General features: G+C 37.6%; 1 pseudogene across 1 annotated transcript; it reads right to left on the bottom strand.

The window, feature by feature from the left end:
- Window positions 1–992: 992 nt before the first annotated feature.
- On the bottom strand, window positions 993–9,959 carry LOC309660659 (pleckstrin homology domain-containing family A member 3 pseudogene; annotated as a pseudogene). The gene has a single exon. The product of its transcript is annotated as a pleckstrin homology domain-containing family A member 3 pseudogene (transcript).
- Window positions 9,960–10,686: the final 727 nt, after the last annotated feature.

A 10,686-nucleotide genomic window follows, 5' to 3' on the forward strand; every position in this document is an offset into this window, starting at 1 on the left:
ACAGATTTTGCTATATTGCATCTATAAATTGCTTCCAGTTGTTTCACAATATCCCACATGTCTTTCCACTTACATTACTATCTACAACTCTCAAGGATGAGTGACTCATGATGTCTCCAATACTCTATCACCCAACACAAATACTGCTTCAGTAATTCCTAATATCATACTCTTGTATTCTGAGAATTTCTTTGGGGTACATACCCAGGAGCAGAATTTTTATCATATATCTAAATACCTTGCTTCACTATTAATCATTGTTCTATTAATCATTTGAACAATTTACAAAAAACATAGCTTTTTTCTTGATTTCCATGTAAATGATGTTTCATTTGTGCTTAAAATGCTTGTTTTCTTCTTTTTCAGTCCACATATCTTTATTCTTTTTATTCTGCCCCACTACAATGTTGAATAGAAGTGTTAATCTTTGTCTTAATCCTAGTTTTGAAAAGACTGTATCTTAGACATTTATGGAAAGTATTTTGTAGTTTCCTGTTTTCAGCCTAAGCTCCTTCTTAGTGTACCATGGTTTTCATCATTGATGAATATGAAATTTTAACAAAATATTTCTAAACATACTGAGATTATTATATGGTTTTTCCCCTTTAATATATTTTTGTAATGATTTTTTTTTTCCAAATTGAATTCAGTGTACATTACTGGATAAGCACAATCTTGCCATAAAGTTTTTTAAAATATATTGCTTTATATGTTTTTCTCTTTTTTTGGAATATATGTTCAGAAATGAGATTAACTTGTTATTTTTCCTCTCTTGTTATATCCAAATCTTGTTTGGGCATTAAAGTTATACTGGTCTCATAAAGTTGTGGAACAATCTCTGATATTTTGTTTTCTGGAAAACTTTGTAATTCTATCCCTTGAATCTTTGGTATGTTTCAACTCGAAAAATAGCTGGGTGTGTGAGAGTGTGTATGTGTACGTGTGATTATTTAACAGTAATATGTCAATTTTCTTCTTTTGATTTGATCCAGTTTTTGTAAGTTTTATTTCTCTAAGAAGTTGTTCATTTATTTAAAATTTCAAAATTGGCACATACAGTTGTTCATTTTGTTTTCTTAATAGTTCATCTCTGCTTCATCTAGAGCTATACTCCTTTTATTCCTGTTATTATTTTTAGTGGGTTTCTTTCCTTGTCATAAACATTTCATTTTACTTTTTTTTTTATCTCAAACATCTTAAAATTTCTGCAATGATTTGTTTTCTTTATTTTCTTCTAACTTATTGTGTTTTAATTATTTTATTTTATGTAACATTAAATTGAATGCTTTCTCTTTATATTAATCATATAAAACTGACTGCCACCAATAAAAAGAACCCCAGTCAGTAAATTTCCAAAACCGAAACCTCCTTCTTTCTCACTTTATATCCAACTAACTTACATTCTGCAAAATGATTTTCAAACTCAAACCCCTCTGATTACGTAGGGCTTCAGAGTCCTTCACACGATCTTTGTATCCAGGCTTCAGGCAAAGAAAAGAGAGCATGTGTGGAAAAAGCTCTTTATTCCTCAGGGATGGCAGTCATTACATCCATTCACATTTATTGATGAGACCTATTGTTTGGCCACAGGTCTCTGTAGTAAAGCTGGGAAATGTAGTCTAGCTGTGGACTAAGCAAAAAGAAAACACAGATATTGGCCAGCATTGGGCCAGTCGTGCCAGAGTCCATAATTGTACTCACCAAATATCCACTTTCTCCTTCTCTCCACGCTGACCTACCCCCGAGAAATATCCCAAAGACACACCCCGTCACTGTATACTGCTCAAAGTCCAGGATCTTCAGGTGATTTTCTGTCCTCTTCTTCAGATTTGAACATGATTCCTGTTCCAGCAGCCAATAAGTAAGAAAACTAGTTATCTGTTCCCTTCCACACACATTGCACAGTGTTAAAACCAGGGACAGAAAAACCACTCCACAAGCTCTGAATCAGAAAGGGGAAGAACAGGAGACATAAAACCACCATTATTCTGTGTTAATTCCAAAATCCTCCTGAGCAATCTTAACATGGACAGTACCCTCCTGTCCGTATTTTGGAGGTGTGAGAAGTTCTTTGCATTCTTAGAATCAAGCAGGTTTTGATTCTACTCTGGAGGTGAGTCTTCTTCTATCTGTGGTCCTCTGGGGCCCCAGACTCTAATCACTGTTAAATTATTCCTTTGTCTGTTGTTAGTCCCACTTTCTTTTCTATTTCATCAGCGTCACCAAGGATGAGGTAGCAAAGCCCTCTTGGACTTTGTCAGCGGCTGCTGACCTCCATAATACTCCCCTGTCCTTTGTAGCCCATCCCTGCTCCAGGTTAGTGGGTCAAGCATTATCAGAATTTGTTCCCCATTAACCAGTCTGTTTTGACCACAATCTCTTATCCCATTGGAGCTCTGGATTATGACTGGGACAGGATTTTACTTACTTTCCCAGTGGACTTCTCCCTCCACTGTATGGTGGGTGGTGTGGTACTTGTTCCCCTAGATCCCTCCTTGCTAGGTTGCAATGGTTTGGCTGCTTTCTTGTCCTCAAAGTGGCAGATCTTGAAAGGTATCCCTCTCCATAGAGCTACTATCTCCACCTTCTGTTGATTACTCCCTTCCCTCTCCTCTTCAGTTCAGGAGTAATAATGGCTCTCTGCTGTTCCTGACCCCAGGGTCAGTTTACTATCCCTCTTCAGATTTCCTTAACCCTACCTATACCTTGGTAAACATGTCTTTATCCAACTCTCCTTGATTGCCTTATTTGAGCACACCCTCTTACTCTTATTGAGACATAAATGATGATGTAAGCAAATCTGACTTTGAATTCCAACTCTGCCACTTGCTTTAAGGACAAGTTTTGTGACACAATTAGTGATTATTTTGCACAAAATTGTTTTGCATGATGTAATACTAACAGTATTTCTTGTGCTTGAGCTAAACTAAAAATATATATAGCACATGAGTTTCTTGTGGTAGGAAGGGAAACTTCCACATTTTAAAATAATGTTTAGTTTTGGTTCTCCCAAAAAGCAGAGCTTGAGACAGTCTTACATGTGTGAAGTGATCCCAGGGAACCAGAGTCGTGGAATTGCAAAAGTAAACTGGGAAAGAAAGGAAGACTAATCCAAAGGTGCATTATTGACTTGGTTCTGCTATGAACAACCAGAACTAAATTTCCCTGCAGAGTTTCTGAAGACTAAGAATATGTCTCAGAACTGTCAGTCTAAGGGCATTCGAGAGAGGGATTTTTATCCCCTGACTCCTGTCTACCACACGTCAAGCAAGATGTTATCTCTCTAGCTGTTCCAGAAAGGCTGCGTCAGCTCCCACAGCATGCTGTATTGAGACATAAGAGAAGCCCTAGGGCAAAAAGCAAGAAATGAGGAACTGTTAAGATATATCTGAAGACTGCTGGTTGTCACAGCCATAGCCAGAGCCAAAAGGTGGTGGGAATTTTTAAATTGGCATAAAAGTTGTCCAACCTATTACCATCCCTCAACTTGGTAATTTACATAAGCAGAGGTCAATTTACAAATGTTTGTTCAATGAGAACATGCAAACTATTCTTTCATAGTCGCTTTAGATTTCGTTCCTTTTGATAAATACAAAATTGTCAAACTGTCATTCAAGTAAGAATTCTGATTTTTGAGCTAGGAACCTTGATGCCGGAGGAGACTAGGAGGATTATTTTCTGGGTGCCAAGACACATACTGTTCGAATAAACTGTGACAGTCGTAAATGCTTCCTCTAAAACTTTATGGCTCCCATTAGTTTTGCGTATTGATCCAGACTTGCATTTTCCATTCGTTTGATTATTATAATATATTCTGTTGTGGTTGTAAAAATGTCTATAACACTTATAGCATTGCAGAGCACTTGAAATTTTTTTAAAATGACAAATGTTTATGTGTGACTTTTCCTTTGCATAAGTTTATATCCAAATTTCAGGACTAACATATAATCTAATATGTTCTATTTGACCTCGTCACTCAAATTTCTAAATTGCCACTCTCCCCCATCCCACCTCTGCCATAGTTCTTAGTAGGATTCAGGTGAACTCTAAGATATGACAAATCCTCTTAAAAATAGATGTACTGTTGAGCATCTTTACATGTGCCTCTTGGTCATCTGTATGTCTTCCTTGGTGAAACGTCTATTTAGGTCTTCCACCCATTTTTCAGCTGGATTGTTTGTTTTTTTGATATTGAGCTCCATGAGCTGTTTGTATATTTTGGAGATTAATCCTTTGTCTGTTGTTTCATTTGCCAATATTTTCTCCCATTCTGAGGGCTGCCTTTTCGTCTTGTTTATTTCCTTTGCTGTGCAAAAGCTTTTAAGTTTAATTAAGTCCCATTTGTTCATTTTTGTTTTTATTTCCATTACTCTAGGAGGTGGGTCAGAAAAGATCTTGCTGTGGTTTATGTCAAAGAGTGTTTTTCCTGTTTTCCTCTAAGAGTTTCATAGTGTCTGGTCTTACATTTAAGCCTTTAATCCATTTGGAGTTTATTTTTGTGTATGGTGTTAGGTGGTGTTAGGTAGTGTTCTAATTTCATTCTTTTACATGTAGCTGTCCAGTTTTCCCAGAACTACTTATTGAAGAGGTTGTCTTTTCTACACTGTATGTTCTTGCCTCCTCTGTTGTAAATTAGGTGCCTATATGTGCATGAGCTTATTTCTGGGCATTCTGTCCTGTACCATTGGTCTATTATGAGAGAAATGCAAATGAGAACTACAATGAGGTATCACCTCACACTGGTCAGAATGGCCATCATCAAAAAATCTACAAACAATAAATGCTGGAGAGGGTGTGGAGAAAAGGGAACACTCCTGAACTGTTGGTGGGAATAAAAATTGATACAACCACTATGGAAAACAGAATGGAGCTTCCTTATAAAACTAAAAGTAGAACTACCATATGACCCAGCAATCCCACTACTGGGCATATACCCTGAGAAAACCATAATTCAAAAAGATACATATAGCACAATGTTCATTTCAGCACTATTTACAGTAGGCAGGACATGGAACCAACCTAAATGTCCATCAACAGACGAATGGATAAAGAAGATGTGGCACATACATACAATGCAATATTACTCAGCCATAAAAAGAATGAAACTGAGTTATTTGTAGTGAGGTGGATGGACTTAGAGTCTGTCATACAGGGTGAAGTAAGTCAGAAAGAGAAAAACAAACACCGTATGCTAACGCATATATATGGAATCTAAAAAAAAAAAGAAAGAAAAATGGTACTAATGAACCTAGTTGCAGGGCAGGAATAAAGAGGTAGACATAGAGAATAGACTTGATGACATGGGGTGGGAGGGCGAAGCTGGGGCGAAATGAGAGTAGCATCGACATATATACACTACCTAATGTAAAGTAGTTGGCTGATGGGAAGCAGCAGCATAGCACAGGGAGATCTGCTCTGTGCTTTGCGATGACCTAGAGGGGTTGGAGAGGGAGGGTGGGAGGGAGGCTCAAGAGGGAGGGGATATGGGGACATGTGTATGCATATGGCTGATTTGCTTTGTTGTGCAACAGAAACTAACACAGTATTGTGAAGCAATTATACTCCAATAAAGATATATAAAAAAAAAAAATAGATGTACTTGGTTTGGTTTGGTTTACCTGGCCAGTATTTAAAAGTAAAACTTCACACTTATGAAGAGCATATAAAATGTTAAAATACAACTTAATTTAGTGAAAGTGGACACGCAAATTAACTTTTTTGACAGTTTTACTGAGATATATGGCTTGTAGAGTCATTATGCTTTGTTGCAAGTAATACGATCTTCTCTTTATAGATTAAATTCCATTTTTATTTTTAAGACCTGTAATTGTTGAATTCAATCTTGGAAATCAGAGATGCAGAAGCTATTAAACTCTTAAGTCATTGGGAGTACTTTAACTCATTTCAGATTAGGCATTTTTCATGTCTTTTCTCAGTACACAAGGAATATGTGCCACCTGCAGATAACTAACTTGGTAGCAAATTCACACTTCTAGCCTCTCCTTACACCTCACTCCTTCCTCCCAATGATCACAGGAGTACCTGTCTTTTTCATTTCCTTCTCGTTCCCTCTTCCTCTCCCACTCAAGATGTGCTTTATTTCACTTCACAAGTTACCAAAACTAATATAAGAAGAATCAGAAAATCTGAACAGCCCTGTGTGTTAAATAAATTAAATTTATAATAATAAAATTCCTCACATAGAGAACTCCAGGCCCAGACGGATTCATTGGTGAATTCTATCGAATATTTAACAGAAAAAAAAAAAAATCCAAGAATATACAAGCTCCTTTAGAAACTAGAGAAATAGTGTGCATTCCACATCTATTTTTATAAGCCAGCATAACCCTGGTATCAAAATCAGTCAACAACTTTACTTGAAAAGAATATTACATATGAGCATAGATACAAAGTGAAAGGGATACACATTTTAGCTTTATTGCTAGTAAAGCTGTTTGATATACATCTCTCAGGTCTTTTCATCTCTCAGGTCTTTGGTTTAGAGTCACACACATCTTTATTTTAATTAAAACAGGTGTGTATTGTACATATTGTTTTATAATATTTTTATTAGATTTTATGCCATGAACATTTTTTCATGTCATTAAATATCCATCTATAACATAATTTTTAGCTCTTCTCAAAGTAATGCCTATCTGTTTAATCAGTTCTGATTGGCTTTAGAGAAGTACTACTTCTGAGTATTTTACACATTCCTTGTTCTGTGTATTAAAACACACACACACACAGTATGAAAAATTCCCTTTATAGTTGAACATGTTTTTTTCTTTTAAAAATTAGTTTGGTTTATTTGATCTAAGTTAACCTCTCTCTATCCTTTTTAATAGAATGTTAGCTTTAAAAGGGTTTTACAAAAGGGTTTTGGAAAAAAATTATGACATAAATCTTTCAGTATAATAATAAATAGGCCAAAACTAGTGAAAAGATGAAAAATGAGCAAAACACCTCATTATGTTATAAACGTTATAAAAAGTATCAATATTTGAAAATTACCAGATGCTGGTCTAGGGCTATCCAAGTTTTAAGTACATAGTATAAATTTTGAGGAAATGAAGCCCAAACCCTCTGTATGGCCCTGTCTCTCTCTGCCTCTCTAAGAAGAAATTTGTGTGACTCTATAACTCGTTGAAAGTAATGATATGTCAAATATTGAGTCCTATGCATGTATTTCAACTTATGCTAAATTATGGGGTGCATCAGGGGGAGAATGGAGGCATCACCAAATTTTTATTAGATATGATTGTTAAAAGAAAAAGTCAAAATAATATAAAATTTTACACTTACATGAAATAAGGGACACGTCATTGACCATGACTGGAAACCGAGAAGTAACAGGTTTATGATGAGAGGAAATCAAATTTTGATTCATATATACTTAGTGTGAAGTGACTAGTGAATTCCAAATAGAAATGACCAAAAAGTCTAGATTCGAACATTAGATTAGAGGTCAGCTTAGAAATTGGATCATTTGAATAACCTTTTTATCTTTTAAGAAAAAATTTTAGTAAGAAATTTCCCTGGAAAAAAAATAGTAGTTTATTACATTTCTGTCTTCATATTTTTTTTTGAATGCAAAAACCACGTATTTATTAAACATATGATTAACTTAAAAACACCAAACCAGTTTGTGTTAAAGTGCTCCTCATCCAAAACCTTGGACAAAACCATCACTCCAAAGTGAACTGAAAAAACAGTTTACAAGGCAAACACTGACAATAGGTATGGACAGGCACTACCAAAAAATGTTATTTGTTCTTTAGTTGAATAATGCCGTTCTAGGGCTTCCCTGGTGGCGCAGTGGTTGAGAATCTGCCTGCCAATGTAGGGGACATGGGTTCGAGCCCTGGTCTGGGAAGATCCCACATGCCGCGGAGCGACGAGGCCGGTGAGCCAAAATTGCTGAGCCTTCGCGTCTGGAGCCTGTGCTCTGCAACAAGAGAGGCCGCGATAGTGAGAGGCCTGTGCACCGCGATGAAGAGTGGCCCCCGCTTGCCGCAACTAGAGAAAGCCCTAGCACAGAAACGAAGACCCAACACAGCCATAAATAAATAAATTAATTAAATAATGCCGTTCTCAAGTTATGCAGAGCAGTCACCTTCACAGATTCCTTTTTTATGAATGTTCATAAATAAAAAATGTCTAGATATTCTAAAGAGCTGCAAACATTAATACCTTACAACAGCAGCTTATGTCTATTTTCGGAAAAAAAGCACTAAAATCCTCTTCCATTGCAAGTCGTTTATTTCTCTGGTGGAAGTGAGCAAGGTCACTACAATATTAACCTCTTTTCTAGAACAATGTAAATAACAAGGTATACACATCTTAAATTTGGTAGGTCATAAAAGTTAGGAGGCAATCATTTTTTTTTTGATGCAACAGAAAAATAAATAAGTAAAAATTAAATACTTTAACCCAATATTTGGTATTGACAAATCAGTAGTGTCAACTTCATATACAAAGGACAGCACAATCTGGTTTTTAAAAAATCCTCAATGTCATGGTATTTGGGGTAAAAATATTTCGAATATTAAATGTTTCCTTTTTGCTTAAAGGAATATAAGACAAACACCATCAAGCTGCGACCGTAACTCACTTTCAGCTGGGGTAAAGTGACCATTTGGTCCATGGCACAAGTTACATATATCACACTTCTGTCACACTGAAACCTTAGGTTTATAAGATTTCATGTTTATAAGCTACAATACACACTGACTAAGATGTCAGTCCCTCACAGTTTTTTAGAAAAATATCTACATTTGTGCTTACAGATGTCAAAATGTTACACCATCATTTGTTCAAAAACCAAAAATATGCACATTCATACTGTGAAGTTATTAGGAAAATACTCTTGCAAATAAACTATATAAAGATAAAATACACTTCAAAGGTATGTGGGTTGTTTTTTGTTTGTTTTACAATATTCTATAAAGTGCAGAGAAATCCTAAGGGAACAATTACTCCCTATAACATAGTTTAATTACAGCAGCTTTTGCAGAGCAATACTTAGAGGAAGTTGGACACTTCCGTTTCCTCAGGAAGAGAAGGATGGAAGAGGATCTTCCGATGCAGATTTTTTTTTGGCCATAAGTCTGCTTTCTTCAGGAATGATTGCTGATGCCAAATCTCCATTAAGTGTATTTCTTGAACAGTGAACAGGTCTATCTGGGTCTTCGAGAGGAACATCATTACAAGAGTCTGTATCTGAGTAGGTTCTTCGGCGCCGCTGGGAGAGTCGGTGAAGTGTAGACACTGTTTCTTTTATAGAGTGGCTACTCCTCTCTGAACTGCAAGAACCAGGGTGGCTGAAAGAACGCTTCATCATCTGAACAAGAGAAGGTGACACGGGAGAAACTAAGGGATCCGGATGGCACAGCTGAAACATCTCGGGTTTAAACTTGGCATTCGCTATCTTCACACATTCCTCAAGCGTTGTGATGAATGTATTACACGTCCCCCTAAGCAGAGAAGAGGCTTCATTCATGTTCTCTATGCTGGGAGATGAATGATTCTCATCATGGTGAACAAATTCTTGGATCGTATGAACTTGCTTCATTAGGAGGTCACAGTAGAGGCGAAGCTCAGACATTTTGGTTTTCAGAGATTCACTGGTTCCACTTATTTCTTTTTTCTTTTTTAGTCCTAGTATCAGACAAACAGGCTTTGGATCTCCCCAGAGCACCCAGCCACCTTTGTCTTTCAGCTGCATTCACTGCCTTCATGTAGAAATGCTGCTCTCCTGGGATGATTAATTCCATTCTTGTGTTGTCTGCCGAATGGACTTTAATTTCACAAACTGCCATCTTTATACTTCCTTTGCTCCCTTTGCAAACATCATCTTGTGAATCATAGTAGGACAGGATTCCATTACCTGAAACAAACCAGCGAGGCTGCCAACCTGTGAGATGGTTGGTCCACGTGTACAGAACTCCCTCCACGCTTCAGAGCCCGGCGCAGCGCCGCCTCCTGGCCCGGCGCCGGCCGCGGTGAAGGGGGAAACGCGGGGCCTGGGCAGCCCCTCCCCGGGCGCCCCCATCCCGCACCGAGCAGCCCCCAGCCCGCGCGCGCTGCCGGGACGTGGCGGCCCTCAGAGGCCAGGACGGCGGCCGCCTCGTGGTGCTTGGGGGCCTTGAGACATCCCCGGGCGAGCCCGGGCGGCGGCGGCAAAGTCGGGACCGCGGCCGGCCTCCCGCTCGCGCTTCCACCGCCCGGCTGCTCCCTTCCGCGCCCCGTCTGTCTTCATATTTTTAAAAGGGGAAATGTTTACCATACTTTAGAGGTTTCTTGAATATCCATCATCAAACATTCTAAGAGCAATTGCTTATTGAGGGTATTTTTGTTCACCCAAATTTTAAGCAAGGCTTTAACAATTTTTTGGCAACTCTGTACAAAATTGCCAGCTTACTTATGAGCATATATTACCTGTGTACAAATAACAGAACATGTCGTAAAGATATGATGATTTTTCAAATGAACTTATATTTCCTCCATAACCCAGGAAGATTATGGAATAGCTACCTTGATGTACTTCATGGAATAAGGATTGTTTAGCATCAAGTGGAACCGTGTATAAAAAAATCTTCCCAATTAGATTCATTCATTGAAGACTCCTGATATCCTTTCAATCTTAATATTGGTTTAAATGTTAATCAGGAAAATTGACAGTCT

Source organism: Balaenoptera physalus (genome assembly GCF_965194825.1).
Source record: "Balaenoptera physalus genome assembly, chromosome: 4".
NCBI classification, from domain to species: domain Eukaryota; kingdom Metazoa; phylum Chordata; class Mammalia; order Artiodactyla; family Balaenopteridae; genus Balaenoptera; species Balaenoptera physalus.